At 37.3% G+C, this 17,663-nt stretch overlaps 1 pseudogene; it reads left to right on the top strand.

Annotated features, from left to right (window-relative positions):
* Positions 1-11,557, top strand: part of LOC140502726 (complement component 1 Q subcomponent-binding protein, mitochondrial pseudogene) — a 64,973-nt pseudogene extending 53,416 nt beyond the window's left edge.
* Positions 11,558-17,663: the final 6,106 nt, after the last annotated feature.

The following is a 17,663-nucleotide window of genomic DNA, read 5'->3' as shown; positions in this document are numbered from 1 at the left end:
ATCTCCTCCTACCTTTCCATTCTTCCTAAATATTAATCCCATCCTTATACTCTACCCTCTGGCCATACTCCATCTTCCATTTAAGTGATTTTGCACTGGCTCTCATGCCTGGAATGTTCTCCCTCTTCATCTGTACCTCTTAGAATCTCTGACTGCTTTCAAGTCTTAGTTCTAATGAAGCTTTTCTCAGTTCCCTACTGCTATTGTCTTCCTCTATAAAGTTATCTTATATTGTAAAAAAGGCTATGTCTTCCTTACCTATTTATATAGACCCTGTCTATGCCATTAAAATGTAAACTCCTTGAGGACAAGGATGATTATCTTGCTTTTTTACCTTTGTATTCTTAGCACTTAACACCATACCTGGCACAGAGTAAGTAATTAAGAAAAGTTAGCTGGTTGATTAATTAATTAATTAGACAATGTAAGTAGTTGAAAACAGTATTCAAAGCATATCACAAGCTCTTTGAGGAGAGGGACTAGTTCCTTGTTTGCATCCTCAGCATATAGCATACGATAAGGTACATCGCAGGAGCTAAACAAATGCTCATTAAATGAATGGATAATAATTATTGTCTTTGTTGGAGAGTTTTACACAAATTTTAAAAAGAAAGATGAATTGTAAGAAGACAAATATCTCATTCCACATAGGATCGCTCTGCTGTATACACGCTAATAAGAAACAAACAAAGCCTCAAAAAAATCATCCAAGACATAATATTTGTCAGAGTTTCTTACAGGCAACAAATTCCAAAAAGAGGACTCCATTAAGTGAGGGGAAAATAGTCACATTCCTTTCTTATAAACAAACCCATGGGTGTTAGTGCTGCTTCCAAAAATGCATCAAACCAAGGTGAGCAGCATGATTCCAAATGTGTTTCTGGCTATGTGAATGAACTTTGTGACGTGGCTGCTCATTTTTGGCTCACAGTGCACTTTTGTGGCAGCTGCTGGTCAGGAATGTCAATGGCCAGGTCATGAAGCCACCGTAAGCGTTGGAATGTGCTAAGCACCATGGCAGTCATCATCACCTTCATTGAGAAGAGATAGCATTTCTCAAGCACTTCGGAGATGCCTTTGTAGCCCTTCAAGGTTTGCCAGACAATCCTGTGAGGAAGGTAGTTTTAGTCTCATTATTATATACATTCTACATCATATACATTTTGTAATGTACATATATACATTATATTATATACAAATTTTATACACAAGAAATAAATTTAGAGGAATGAGGTGATTTGCTCATTGTTACACAACTGTAAAGTATTAGATCCAGATTTCAAAACTTGATCTGCTGTCTCAATGACTATAATACTTTCATTAATAATGATGATGATAGTAGAAATAATAAAATAATCGTGTCAAAGTTTAACTCATCACCCATGTCCTGAGGAGTATTTACTTGTTGGGGCTGGGGAGGGGGTGTAGATGGGAAGAGAAGAGGAGAGGTTCAATGACAAATAAAGGGAGTATCATTCACAGTGATATTCAGTGAAGACTTGGCTTGCCCTGCAAACACTGGGATAGTTGTAAAACCTTGCAAGGAACCCTGAAATACGGACCAGGTGGACTCTGGCAATACCCCCGATTGGGGTTAGCACCCCACTCAGTGCAATCAAAGTGTTCCTATGAATCTCAGCATTAGATGGAGTGACCTAGGGCAGCAAGCTGGACCTACACAAAATTATCCAGACCATCAGTGTGATATAAAGGCCAGCAGAGCCAGTGATGCTCATTCATGTTTTGGTCCACAAGAAAGCAAGGTTTATTGGAAGAAACTGGAAAAAAACACATGCCCCATCTGCTGAGGATACTTTAGAGTAGATTATACTGACTGCTAAATTGGGCAAACCACAAACGTCCCTGAAGACATGAATATTTGGATTACATGACAATAACATGCCATAACAAACCTGGAAAAAGATCTCACTGGTAATTGTAGAATACTAGTGATACTACTAGTAATAGTAGAAAGAGTGCTGTACTTGAAGTCAGGAAGACCTGAGTTCACACACTGCCTTAGTCATTTCCTAGCCAGTTTGACTGTCATCAAGTCCTTTAACCACTCCGTCCTTCAGTTTCCTTATCTGTAAAATTGGGACAATAATAGTGCCCAGGGCTATTGCGAGGATCACACAAATTAACATTTATAAAGCCCTTTAGAAACCCCAAAGCACTACGTAAATACCTATCATTATTAATAGGCAAGGGCTTCATATTGCTTGTCAATGGCTACCTTAGCTCCAAGTCACGTGACAATGAATTATTGACCAACACAGAGCCAACGTGAAAAATGACTTCATCCCTAAATCTAGAGGAGACAGAAACTAAAGATGAAATTGAGAAGCTACTAAAACCTAAAGAGAAAGTAGTCGCTCATCCTGAAATCTCTGAAAATCTGAATTCAAACTCCAGAAATTATACTCAATAATGAAAAAGATGACCAAAATAGAAGCAAAGTCTCAAGGGACTTTAGAAAAGAAAATGAGCATATTTAAATTGGAACCCTGAGAAGACCTTTTTGGGTCTAATGGCCTGGACCTAACCAGTTTACCAATTATACCAAAGCAAAGCAACCCAAAATGACTGGCATCTGTTCATCCTAAATACGTGCTCTCACTCACAGCGTGTGATGGAAAGTATATGAATATTTCAGAAACTGTTTCATGGCGGGGAATACTCCTAGCACCACTTGGACAGAAACAACTTGAGAGAGCTAGAAAGTTCTGTTAAAGGAAATTAGAGGATCACATCAATATTTAGCAGATACATGCAGTAGAAAACTTGAATGTCACAATTGCCAATTTAAGTGGGAGAGAAGAAACATACCAAAAGAAATATTTTTTTAAAAAATCTATCAGAATTCCAGATTTCCTTAATCAGTGATCAAAGCAAAAATTAAAAAGCTAAGATGATTCTCAGTCTAAGCAGCACTAAGAACACTATTAATTAAATTTTATTGTTAATCAAATATTAACCAATATTCATCAAAAACTTTGCCCAAGAGATGTAGAAGTATGAAAATCAGGGGCAAGACAGGAAAACGACAACAGCTGCTATACATCTCTGATCAACGCAATTAAATTGCTAATTGGATCAAATAAGAAACTGAAAACTTGTTCACTATTAAAACTAATAACACAACAGTTCTATGCATGATGGCGACTAAAACTCTAGCTTCTCTGAAAAATTGGAAAACCAGATAAAATACACCATTATTGGTTCACATGTTTGAAGTGCTGCATGAATTACTCACAGACCACTTTAGTAGCTTCCCTTCTTGTGCAGGCCAGTTCCACCTTTCTAAACAAATGGTACCAGTCTCTCTCACCTCCCATATTTAGTCAATTTCCAAATCTTGTGGATTTTTTCTCTGTAATATCTCTCGTATGTATTCCCCTTTCTTTATAACCATGTCCACCGCAATCTCCACCCCACATTGTCTGTTCAAATGCCAAATCTTGTGGCTTTTTAATTTACAAAATCTCTTTAATCCATTCCCCTATTTCTATCAATATGTCCACCAACTTAATTCAAGCCCACATCCTTTCTTATCTCAGCTATTGAAATAGATTAATAATTAGGCTCCCTGCCTCTTCTGTCCCTTCTCAAGTTCCTCTTCCAGGTCACTGCCATACTAATACTGACCAAGCTCAGTAAAGTACTGTAGCTCTCTATTATCTCTGAATGAAATACAAAGTTCTATTGGGTATTCAAGATCATTCACAATTTTGACCCTACCCTGCCTCTCCAGGCTCAATACACATTGCCCCTTTTCATGTACTTTAAGGTCCAGTCAAACTGTTTTGAATAGTATTCCTCACAAATGACCTTCTATCTCCCCTCTTTGTAACACAAAGGCTGTCTTCCATGCCTTCAGTGCTCTACCCCTCACTTTTGTCTCTCAGAATCCCTAGTTTCCCCCACAGTTCAGCTCAAGGATCTTCTCCTAGAGGAGGCTTTTCCCTACCTCTCCATCATAATGCCACCCTCTAAATTATTAATTTGTATTTAATATCTGCAATGTTTATGTTAACTTTTCTGCATATATATTGTTTTTCCTGAGAGAATATAAAGCTTCTAAGGCAAGAATCATTTTGTCTTTGTATTTGTGTCTGATGCTTAGCTTTTCTGGGCACATGGTAAATGATCAATAAGTGTGCTGATCAATTAGTGGATACATTGATTAGTTGATACATTTCTTTTCCCCATACACTCTTCTGTACTGGAGTACTGGCCAATGAGAGCCTAATCCCCAGAGCATGTATGGATTTACCCTTCCTGGTGGGACTTATATAGGACAGGCAATATTCTCTGCTGTCAAGCCAACCTGAGATAGAATTAAAGAGCCCAGTTTCCAGCTCTTAATAACTAAGTCTCTAGTATTATGTCACGATGAGAAATCTTCTGGTTGTATGAGGAGTCCTAGGTTGAGCTAGGACTGAGTGTCTGCAAAGAGTTCATGCGGATGATCTCATATTTTGTTCCTTGACATGACAAAGACTGCTCTGAGCTGATGAGTGGGGAGGGGATCATAGGCTCCTTCTCCCACCTGGCCACCATGTGTCTATGGATGGTTGACATCTCTGCTTCCTTTGTTTCTACTATACTTGTATTTTGCCGACTGTGGGTAAATATGTAGTATCAAAAGATGAAGTTGACCAGGCTATGACCTTGTAAACTCCAAAAGGTCAAAAGAACTGTTACAGATCCCCAGAGTCAACGAGAAGGACCGTAAGACCTGGGAATGACAGTAGTGAATCTAGGGAGGACCCCTAAGAAGCTTCCTGCTTGACAAAGTCCAGCAATAAACTGATCTTTCAGATGAAACATTACATGCTACAAGGAGCCAGCCCAGATGAGCAAGAGACTCCCTAACCCCAAACTGAACTTGTTTGGAATTCCCAGAAAGGACCAGGAGTCAGGAGGTACCTACCCCTCAGCCCCTTACATCCTCTCCATGTGCGTACTTCAGCACCTTTTGCTTCCAATTTGCTTCATTCTCTTCAAGGACCTAAAGTCCCAGGAGGGATTACAGCCAACTGTTGGATGTTGAAACCAACCACTTTAAATTCAAGGCCACTTTCCCTTCAAGGCGATGGTGTCTCCCAATTTGGGGAAATATGTTTGTATTTATATACTTGCCATACCTTCTCTTTGTAAAAGAGAATTGATATCAACTAAATTAGAGGGAGCACACTGCTTGGTAGCTTGGTAGCTACACTCTGGGGACTCAAGCAAAGAGTGTGAATGAAGACTGGCAGAGCGAGCTGAAGAGGCGTTGCACTTATATGACAACCAAATTGCTTTCCATTGTCTGACAAGTGATACTCCTTCTTTCCTTGAATAATAATCAACATTTCTGTAGCACTTCTCACGCATTGTTTCATTTGATCGCCAAAACAATAGTTTCGAAGAATAATCACCCTGTCTTCTGCCTCATCAGACCTTCTTTGGAGCATTGTGTTCAGTTCTAGGTACCGCAGTATAAGCAAGACTTTGATAAGGTGGAAATGTCCCAAAGAGGACAATGAAGATAATGAAGGACCTTGAGTCCATGTCATCTGATAATTGGTTGGAAGAACTGGTTATGTTCAGCCTGGAGAAGACTTGAAGTTTTGTGATAACAGTCTTCAAGAAAGACTGGCATGTAGGGCATGTAGAGAAAGGATGAATCTTGTTCTGTTTGGTCTCAGAGGGCAGCACCAGTACCCATGGTGGAAGCTTCAAAGAGGAAAATTTATGTTTGAGGCCAGGAAAAATGTCCTAAGAATTAGAGCTGTCCACAAAATAAATGGGTTCTCTTAAGAAGTGGTGGGCTCCCCTTCTTCCAGGTCCTTAAGCAGAGGCTAGTCCACCACTTGTCAGATCTTTCAGAGTCAGTATTTCTTTTGTGTATGAGTGGGACTAAATGACCACAGAGGCCCCTTCAAATGCGCTCACATTCTGGGATTCAGTAACTTGGTGAACAAATCAACAAGCAGTCCAAAGGACAAGATCTCATTTTGCAGGTCAGTATAATAACTTATTCACGGTCCGCAGGGCATACAAAACTGGTACTATCACTGAGGTCTTCTGACTTAAATGACAGCACACTGCCTCGAAAATCCTAGCTCAATATTTTGAAAAAGTCTCTCCTAACCCTTTAAGGAAATTAGAATTACCTCACAATAATGCCCACTAGAGGTCAATTCCTTTCATTTCGGCCTCTCAGTAGTCATAGGTCTCTCTGTCCCCAGCCTGGTCTCTGTTTTGCTTTTAACCAGAAACTTCTTAGTGACACTAGACTCTAATGAGGAGAAACTGTTATCTGCTAGTATGCTTAAACCACTTAAATCCAGGAAAAGGAAAAAAGAGGTGAGGCCAGAACTGAAAGGGATGATTGCAGTGAGATGTCTAGTGATTGCTAGACTCGCTGGATGTGAAGTTGGAGAACAATTTAGAGATCGTTTAGTTCAAGCCAGCCTTGAATAGATGCTTAAAAACAAAGGAGAAATGCCTTAAGGAGAGTGAAAGTTCATGATGGCAAAAAAAAAAAAAAAAAAAGAATAGACACACATTTGGGAGCAAGGGGATAAGTAGGGCATAAATCTGGGGGCTGAGACCATTGGCTTAGCCTTCCATAGTGGGGTAAACATGAGAGCACCACTTAGAACAGGCTGCAACCGTTTAAGCAATACACTCCAATCAAGTCATGTTACTGAGTTACAGATGAGGTCACTGGGCCAGGAAAGGTTAAATAACCTACCCAAGGTCACACAGGGAATATATAGCAAGGAGGGATTTGAATGCTGGTCTTCATACTTCAAATGATCTCAATATTCTGGGAAAGAGGAAATGGATGATTATAATAGGGAAAGGACAGACAGAGGTAGAAGCTAGTTAATTTCTACCTAGCATTCCTGAACAAAAGTAGAAAAAATAATCCCTCTTCAGCTGAGAAAACTCCACAGTGCGTTTGTTCAGGGGGGCCGAGGCCAAATGGATCTTCATTAGGAAGAAAAAGATAGATTAGAAATATTATTTCATGAAGAGTCAGACTCATCCCATAAACCACCCTCATGAAGCTTGTGAATGTACTGGGTAGGAAATTGTGTATGATGACTTGGATGTCACCAGCACTCACAAAATGGTAAATAATACAAAGGCTTGAATCATTTTAAAACTATTTAGCTGTTTCTCATCAAATTTGAATCGAATTTCCTTTCGCAATGGGAACCTCTGAGCTGCCAGTTTGGATGTCTGTACCTCCAGCTGTTAGAGAGTTATGTAAGTGTGAAAGCAATCAGAGTACTTCAGGGGGGAAATGGATCCCTCCACCCACCCACTCTTTTCATTATATGACTCCAGTCTGCATGGGGCAACAAAATTGAAACCAGGACCTCCCACCTCCAGCCTGTACATCCAGATAGCTTTCGTGGGCACTTCGGATAAAGGGAAGTTGAAGGTTCTGTCATCAAATTGAGAAGACCTGTGGTCCTACCTCCCCACTCCCAACGCCCAAGGAAGTTCAAAATAACAGAAACCAATTAAAATAGGAATGATTTTGAATTCTGATTCCATAGTCCTTGCTCCTTTTTTATGTCTGTTTTTTGGTACATAGTACTTTATTTTTTTTTCCATTTGTTTAATTTCCAATATTCATTTTCCATAAGATTTTGAGTTTGAATTTTTTTCCCTCCCTCTCACCCCCTCTCTCCAAGATGGAAAGCAATCTGATAATAGGTTATACATGTACTATCATGTAAACATATTTCCACATTAGTCATGTTATGAAAGAAGAAACAGAACAAAAGGGAAAAGTTACCAAAAAAAATGAAAATGGTATGCTTCAGTCTTCATTCAGACTCCATAGTTCTTTCTCTGCATGTGGATAGTATTTTCTATTATCCATCTTTTGGACTTGTCTGGGATCATTGTATTTCTGAGAAGAGCTAGGCCAATCATAGTTAATCAAGGTACAATGTTGCTGTTACTATGTACAATGTTCTCCTGGTTCTGCTCACTTCACTCAGAATCCGTTCGTGTAAGTCTTTCCAGGTTTTTCTGAAATCTGCCTGCCCATCATTTCTTATAGCACAATAGAATTCCATTACATTCATATACCACAATTTGTTCAGTCATTCCCCAGTACATGGGTATTCCCTCAATCTCCAATTCTTTGTTACCACAAAAAGAGGTTCTACAAATATTTTTGTACATGAAAGTCCTTTTTTCCATTTTTATCATCTCTGAGGTATAGACCTAGTAGTAGTATTATTGGATCAATTCACAGTTTAATTCCTCTTTTGGACATAGTTCCAAATTGCTCTCAAGAATGGTTGAATCAGTTCATTATTCCACCAACAATGCATTAATGTTCCAGTTTTCCCACATTTTCTCCAGCATATCGCATTTTCCTTTTCGGTCATATTAGCCACTCTAATAGATGCAAAGTGGCACCTCAGAGTTGTTTTAATCTGTATTTCTCTAATTAATAGTGATTTAGAGCATTTTCTCATATGACTATAGAGAGCTTTAATTTCTTCATCTGAAAACAGTTTGTTCAGATCCTTTGACCAATTATTAATTGGGGAATGATTGATATTCTTATAAATTTGACTCCATTCTCTATGCATTTGAAAAATGAGGTCTTTATGAGAAATACTTGCTATAAAAATTGTTTCCCATCTTTCTGCTTTCTTTCTAAATCTGCTTAAGTTGATTTTATTTCTGCAAAACTTTTTAATTTAAGGTAAACAAAATCATTCATTTTGCATTTCATAATGTTCTCTATCTCTTGTTTGGTCATATAGTCTTCCTTTCTCCATAGATCTGACAGGTAAACTCTTCCTTGTTCTCCTAATTTGCTTATGGCATCACCCTTCAGATGTAAATCATGTACCCATTTTGACCTTATCTTGGCACATGGTGTGACATGTTGATCTATATCTAGATTCTGTCATACTGTTTTCTAGTTTTCCCAGCAGTTTTTGTCAAGTGATGGGATCTTATCCCAGAAGCTAGAATCTCTGGATTTATCAAGCAGTAGATTACTATAATTATTTACTACTATGCCTTGTGTATCTAACCTATTCCACTGATCCATCACTCTGTTTCTTAGCCAGTATCATGTAGCTTTGATGATTGCTGCTTTATAATATAGTTTTAGATCTGGTGTGGCTAGACCATTTTCCTTTGCATTTTTTCATTAATTCCCTTGATATACTTTTTAAATTTTTTAAATTTTATTTTAGACTCAAACTCCAGAACACAAATACAGAATAGAAAAAAGAACCTCAAACATATCATAAACTGAAATACAAAGTTAAAAAGAAAAACACATGCCATGTGCATAGCAAAACATAAGAAAGGATTCAGATTGTGTAATAAATTTTCATTTCAAGAAAGCCTATATGATAAATACTTGTGTTGAAAACTGCCCATTTTTTCTTTGCTTCCTTGTGAGTTCTTTTGTTATGTGCTGTGCACTTTTTTTTACTTTCTTCTTTTTGTCCTTCCCTCCACCCCATAGAAGGCTACAATAAAATTTAGATATATTTCTCTATAGCTATAGATATAGCTATATATAGACATATACTTTCCCAAACATACTCTACTCTTGATCTTTGTGAGGTTTTATGTTTTAGCATATGTCTTGCTTCCTATCCCTCCTGCCTCCTCTACTTAACTTCTGCCCACTACCTAGCCCTCCTATTACTTGTTCACCCCCTCCAAGTATCCCCCCATCTTCCTATTCCCATAAATCTAAATACTTTTCTATACCCCCCTTTTACCTATTCCCTCCTCTCCCCTATAAAGATCCCTCCTTTGTCCTCTGCTCCCTTCCTATGCTTCTACCTTTCATTTCTCCTGAATTTAGAAGACTTTAGTACTCTTTAGAAATATATGTACTGTTCCCTGTTAAACCCATTCCTGATGAAAGTAGGTTACCAGAACTACCAGCCCTCCTCCCCTATCTAATTTCTCTCTATCCATTCTTCCTTTTGCACCACATTTGTATAAAATACTCCTTTTAGTTGCTCCTAAATGATTTTACTTTTAAAATTCATATCCTACTCAGATTTTCCCAAATCTTACTTATGAGCTACCCAATTATTAATAAGAATCTTAGAAATACATTTTACATTTTATATATGTAAAAAGTAAGCAGTCTGTCCTTACAAATCCCTTATAATCAGTCTTTCGCATGTACCTTACATGGCTCTTGGTTCTTGTATGTGAAATCTTCTATTAGGTTAAGGTTTTTTGTTTTTTTAACAAAGTCTTGAAAGTCTGAAAATTTAACAAATGTTCATTTTTTTTTTCATTCAGGATAATACTTAACCTTGTAGGGTATGATATTTTCAGCTGGTGCCCCAGTTGCTTTGCTCTTTGATATATTATGTTCCAAGACCTACTGTCCTTTAAGGTCTCTGCTGCTAGGTCTTGTGTGAGTCTTACTGTGGTACCACCATATTTAAATTCTTGATGCTTTTAATATTTTATCCTTGAGCTGGGGGTTTCAGAATTTGATTATGATATTCCTATGAGTTTTCCTCATAGGATCTCTTTCAAGTGATGATTGATGGATTTTTTTCTATTTCTACTTTCCCCCTTTGTTCTAATGTTTCAGGACACTTTAATTATTTCTTGAATGTTTCAGTTTGCAATATTCATTTTTTATAAGATTTTGAATTTGAATTTTTTTATCCCTTCCTCTCATCCCCTCTCCCCAAGATGGAAAGCAATTTGATATCAGGATTCTTTTTTGATCATAACTTTCAGTTAGTCTAATTATTTTTTAAATTTTCTCTTCTCGATCGATGCTCCAAATCTGTTGTTTTTCTTATGTTTCACTTTCTCTTCTATTTTTTTCATTATTGATATTTTGGTTAGTTATTTCTTGATCTCTTATAATTTCACTGGCTTCACTTTGCCCAATTCTAATTTTCTTCCTTAAAATTCTAGATTTCCTTCCCTAATTGGTTGACTTTCTTTTCATAACTTTCTTGTTTTTCTTGAGTTGTTCTTATTTTTTTCTTTAGCTTTTCCTCCATCTCTGTCATTTGGTGTTTAAACTCTTTTTAAAGATCTTCTAAGAATTCTTTTTGGCCAAGTGATCATCTGACATTACTCTTTGGGGTTTTTTTACTTCAATATCCTCCTCTGAAGGTCATCTCTATTCCCCTAATGGCTTTCTATGGTTGGATTCTTTCTCCTTTTCCTGCATATTTTTTTGTGGTAATAGCTTAATGTTTATAGTCACCTCTAGCTCTGGGATATGGGAAATGTGGCTTCTTCCTCCAGATCTTCAGTCCTCCCCCTCTAGCTTGTCATCAAAGCCACATCTCCAACCTTCCGTCAGTACCCACAGCCAGTGGCTTTCTGCCCCACTGCTTCTGCCCTCACCTGGTGTGTGCTGGATCCTTCTCACCTTGCTACTCTTCACAGCACAGCTGGGTCTGGTGTTTCTTATCAGCAGAGTAATCTCAATCTTCTCAGGCTCAAAGGTCCAACTCCTTTCACTATCCTGGGGCTGAAAGTTCCTGTGGCTGGGGCCAAGGCATCCTCTTAAACCAACTAACCCCAGGGCTTGCCTCTTGCTGTTAAAATGGACTCTAGCCTGGAGGTGTTTACTCTTCTTAGGCACCAAACCTCATCCTGAGATTTTTCTTCAGATCTTCTCAAATTGTCCTAGGAAGATCCTGGCTGTGCCCCTATTCTTATTTATCTCTACCCACACTTTGTTCACCCTAAATTGTTATTTTAACTCTTTGGGGGGGGGGGGGAATCTTCATATTCTTGTCCTTTTGTTCCTCCAGATGAAATTTGTTATTATTTTTTTCTAGGTCTATAAAATAGTTTTTTGGAATTTGATAGGTTTGCCAATGAATAAATAATTTAGGCAGAACTGTCATTTTTGTTATGTTAGCTCAACCTACCCATGAACAATTGATATTTTTCCAGTTGTTTAGATCTGATTTTATTTGTGTGAAACAAATTGTGTTCATATAGTTCCACACTTGCCTCGACAAGTAGGCTCCCAAATATTTTATATTGTTTACGTTCATTTTTAGTGGAATTTCTCTTTCTATCTCTTGCTGCTAGGTTTTGGTGACCATTTAAAAATGCTGATGATTTATGTGGGTTTGCTTTATTTCCTGCAGCCTTGCTAAAGTTTTTAATTATTTCAAGTAGTTTTTTTGGTTGATTCTCATATCATCTGCAAAGGGAGATAGTATTGTTTCTTTATTGCGTAGTCTAATAATTCCTTTTTCTTCTCTTGCTGTTAAAGCTAATATTTCTAGCACAATATTGAATTGATGATAATGGGCATCTTTCTTTCACCTCTGATTTTCCTGGGAAAGTTTCTAGCTTATCCTCATTACAGATAATGTTTTCTGATGGTTTCAGAGAGACACCAATTATTTTAAAGAAAGCTTCATTTATTCCTATTCTCTCTAGTGTTTTTAATAAGAATGGGTGCTGTATTTTGTCAAAATATTTTTCTTCATCTATTGAAAGAATCATTTAATTTCTGTTGGTTTTGTTACTGACATGGTCAATTACGCTAATAATTTTCCTAATACTGAACCACCCCTGAATTCATGGTATAAATCCCAGCTGATCTTAGTGCCTTATACTGGTAATAAATTGCTAATGCTTTATTTAAAATTTTTGCATCAATATTCATTTGGGAAATTGGTCTCTAATTGTCTTTCTCTGTTTTGGCTCTTCCCAGTTTGGCTATTTGAACAATATCTTTGATTTCTTTTCCATATAATTTATATAGTATTAGAATTAAGTGTTCTTTAAATGTTTGATAGAAATTAATTGTAAATCCATCTGGTCCCGGAGATTTTTTCTTAGGGAGTTCATTAATGGCTTGTTGACTTTCTTTTTCTAAAATGGGGTTATTTAAATATTTTATTTTGTCTTCTGCTAATCTGGGTAATTTGTATTTTTTTGTAAGTATTCATTTATTTCATTTAGATTGTCAGGTTTATTGGCATATAGTTGGACAAAATAGTTCCTAATTATTGCTTTAATTTCCTCTTGATTTATGGTAAATTCATCCTTTTCATTTTTGATACTGGTAATTTGGTTTTCTTCTCTTTTAATCATATTAACCAAAGGTTTATCTATTTTATTGGTTTCTTCCTAAAACCAGCTCTTTGTTTTATTTATTAATTCAATAGTTTTCTTACTTTCAATTTTATTAATCTCTCCTCTGGTTTTCAGGATTTCTAATTTGGTATTTAATTGGGGATTCTTAATTTGTTCTAGTTTTTTTTTTTAATTGCATGCCCAATTCACTGATCTGCTCTTTCTCTATTTTATTCATATAAGCACTTAGAGACATAAAATTTTCTGTAAGTACTGCTTTGGTTGCATTTAATAAATTTTAGTATGTTGTTTCATTTTTGTTATTCTCTTTGATGAAATTATTGATTGTTTCTATGATTTGTTGTTTGACCTTTTCATTCTTTAGGATTAGATTATTTAGTTTCCAATTAATTTTTAGTCTGTATTCCCATGGCCCTTTATTACATGTAATGTTTATGGCATCATGTTCTAAAAAGTATGCATTTAATATTTCTGCCTTTCTACATTGGATTATGAGATTTTTATGCCCTAATACATGGTCAATTTTTGTGTAGGTGCCATGTACCACTATCCCCATTCAATTTTCTCCAGAAATCTATTATGTCTAACTTTTCTATAATTTTAATCCCTTCCTTAACTTATTTCTTGTCTATTTTGTGACTCGATTTGTCTAGTTCTGAGAGATGAAGGTTGAGATCCCCCACTCATAATTTTGCTCTCCACTTCTTCCCATAACTCCCGTAACTTCTCCTCTAAGAATTTGGATGCTATACTACTTGGTGCATATATGTTTTGTATTGATATTACTTCATTGCCTATTGTACCTTTTAGCAAGATGTAGTTTTTTCCTTATCTCTTTTAATGATATCTGTTTTTGCTTTTGCTTTTTCTGAGATCAGGATTGCCACCCATACTTTTTATTACTTCAGGGTAAGCATAATATATTCTGCACCAGCCTTTTACCTTTAGTCTGTGTGTATCCCTCTGTTTCAAATGTGTTTCTTGCAAACATGTTGTAAGATTCTAGTTTTTAATCCACTCTGCTACTCACTTCCATGTTATGAGAGAGTTCATCCCATTCACATTCACACTTATGAATAACTATGTATTTCCTGAATCCTGTTTTCCCCCTTTGTTATACTTTTCTCTCTCCTTTCACTCTCAGCACCTCCCCTAATCTGCCCTCCCTTCTGTCAGTCCCCTTCCCTCTTCTTTTCCATGTAGGAATGTAAACAATTTAACCTTTATTGAAGGCTCTATTGGATTTTTTCTCTCAATCTTTTTATGCTTCTCTTGAGTCTTAAAGATCAAATTTTTGGTCCAGTTTTGGTCTTTTTACCAGAACAGATTGAAAGTCCCCTATTTCATTGAATGTCCAACTTTTCTGCAAAGATTATGCTATTCTTGATTGTAATCCAAATTCTTTTGCCTTCTGGAATACCATATTCTAAGTCCTCTGATTCTTTAATATAGAAGCAGCTAAGTCCTGTGTAATCTTGACTGTGGCTCTTTCATATCTGAATTGTTTCTTTCTGCCTACTTGCAGTATTTTCTCTTTCACCAGACAGTTCTGGAATTTGGCTACAATATTCTTTAGAGTTTTCATTTTGGTATTTCTTTCCAGAGATGATCAGTGTAGTCTTTCAATTACTATTTTACCCTCTTGTTCTAGAATATGAGGGCAGTTTTCCTTGATAATTTCTTGAAAGATGCTGCCTGGGATCTTTTTTTTTCATCCTGGCTTTCAGGTAGTCCAATAATAAGAAACTATCTCTCCTAGTTCTATTTTCCAGGTCCATTGTTTTTCTAGTGAGATATTTCATATATTCAATTTTTTCATTCTTTTGATTTTTTTAAATGATTCTTGATGTCTCATAGAGTCATTAGCTTCCATTTGCCAATTCTAATTTTTAAGAAATTATTTTCTTCAATTAGCTTTTGTGCCTCCTTTTCCATTTGACCAATGCTGCTTTTAAAGGAGTTGTTTTTTCCAATGTCTTTTTCCCCATTGGCAAATTTTATTTCTTAAGGAGTTGTTTCCTTCAGTCAATTTTTGTACTTCCCTTCTTTTTTTAAAATTTATTAATTTATTTCTTTTTAGTTTTCAACAATTACTTCTATAAGTTTTAAATTTTCTTCAGCTCCCTCTGCCCTCCCTCCCCAAGACAGCATGCAATCTTATATGGATTCTACACATACATTCTCAATAAATACATTTTCACATTAGCCATATTGCATAGAAGAATTAAAAAGAATGGGAGAAACCATGAGAAAAACCAAACCAAAACATAACATGAGAAAAAATAGTCTGCTTCATTCTACATTCCAATTCCATAGTTCTTTCTCTGGATGTGGATCATGTTTTGCATCAAGAATCCTTTGGGAATGTTTTAAGTGCTTGCATTGCTGTGAAGGTTTAAGCCTGTCAGAAACAGTTCTCAAACACTGTGGCTCCTACTGTGTATAATATTCTCCTGGTTCTGCTCATTTCACTCAGACTCAGTTCATATAAGTCTTTCCAGGTTTTTCTGAAGTCCACTTGTCGTTCATCATTTCTTATAGCATAACAGTATTCCATTACATTCATATACCACAACTTGTTCAGCCATTCCCCAATTGATGGGCATTCCCTCAATTTCCAATTCTTTGCCACCACAAAAAGAGCTGCTATAAATATTTTTGTACATGTGGGACCTTTTCCCATTTTTATCATCTCTTTGGGATACAGCTCTAGAAGTGATATTGCTGGGTCAAAGGGTATGCACATTTTTGTAGCCCTTTGGGCATAGTTCCAAATTGCTCTCCAGGGTGAATGAATCAGCTCACAGTTCCACCAACAATGAATTAGTGTTCCAACTCTTTCACATATTCTCCAACATTTATCACCTTCCTGTTTTGTCATATTTACCACTCTGATAGGTGTAATGTGGTACCTCAGAGTTGTTTTGATTTGCATCTCTCTAATCAATAGTGATTTAGAGCATTTTTTCTTATGATTATAGATAGTTTTAATTTCTTCCTCTGCAAACTGCCTGTTCATATCCTTTGACCATTTATCAATTGGGGAATGACTTGTATTCTTATACATTTGACTCATTTCTCTATATATTTTAGAAATGAGACCTTTATCACAGACACTAGTTGCAAAAAATCTTTCCCAGTTTTCTGCTTCCCTCCTAATCTTGGTTGCATTGGCTTTGTTTGTGCAAAAACTTTTCAATTTAGCTTCTGGTTCTTTCAGTCAGAAGCTACAGAACTTTGTGTTAAGCTGATGTGTAAAAAAGCTAAAAGCAGGTTTTTGTTTTTTGTTTCCCGGATCAACCCTGGGGTTAGCTTGTTAAGTGTGTGGGAGGAGTGGACTGGTCTTAGGAGATCCCCTCAGCTGAACTGAGGCAAAGGCAAGCTCAGAGGATGGTGATTCCAGCTTCTCTATTGTCTTCCCTTTTCCTCTGGAGGGCTGAGGCATGCCTAGATGCTAATGTGTGTTCCCACCTCTCCTGGGGCTCCTCTCCTGGTGCTGAGGCTTGCCTGGGTCTTACTGTGAGTTTTCTCTGCCCTGGGTCCTCTGTCCTTCTAGTTCACCTCCGCCACACTAGGAGGAATCCCCCTTAGCTATTTTCCTAGCCTCAGGTGTTATGAGACTATTGGCCCCTTCTGCTGTTCCCGCTGATCCAGGATTTTTCTGGGGAAATATTTTATAGTTCTTTCACAGTCATCAGGGGGGGAGGAGAGAGCATTTACTGATCACTCCGCCATCCTGGCTCCCAGAAGTTCAAGTAGGTGACTTTCTGAAGTTTAATCTTCAGGCTGAAGGTCTCAGGAGCTGCTGCGCTGATATCTGGCGCTCAGTGGCTCTCACTGGCTCGGTTTGGCTTGTCTCCCACTCCGCTGGTTCTGCCCGCCACTCTCAGGCTTCTCGGGTCCCTTCTGCTCTGCTGCGCCAATTGCACTGTGCTGTGCACTGGGGGCTCACCCCCGCGGAACAGACCCCTCCTGTGGACCTTTCAGTCTAACTTGGGCTCTGAATCCATCGCAGTCTGTTTCCCACTGGATTCTGCACCTCCAAAATTTAGTCAGATTCTCCTTTCAGAGGCATCCAAAGGAGCTTGTCCAGGAGCTTAGGTGAGTCTTTGCTCTCATTCTGCCATCTTGGCTCCACCCAAACTTTTCAATTTAATGTAATCAAAATTATCCATTTTGCATTTCATAATGCTCTCTATCTCTTGTTTGGTCATAAATTTATTCATTCTCAATAAATCTGACAAATAAACTATCCCTTGTTCCCCCAATTTGTTTATAGTATCAACCTTTATACCAGATCGTGTATCCATTTGAACTTTATTATTAGATACAGTGTCAGGCATTGGTCTATGCCCAGTTTCTGCACACTATTATCCAGTTTTCCTAGCAGTTTTTGTCAAACAGTGTGTTTTTATCCCAAAAGCTGGGGTCCTTGGGTTTATCAAATGGTTGACTGCTATAATCATTGTGTCTTGTGTACCTAACCTATTCCACTGGTCTACCCCTCTATTTCTTAGCCAGTACCAAATGGTTTTGATGATTGCTACTTTATA

The sequence above is a fragment of the Notamacropus eugenii genome, chromosome 4, assembly GCF_028372415.1.
Source record: "Notamacropus eugenii isolate mMacEug1 chromosome 4, mMacEug1.pri_v2, whole genome shotgun sequence".
Taxonomy (NCBI): Eukaryota; Metazoa; Chordata; class Mammalia; order Diprotodontia; family Macropodidae; genus Notamacropus; species Notamacropus eugenii.
This window is presented reverse-complemented; position numbering and strand designations above follow the sequence as displayed.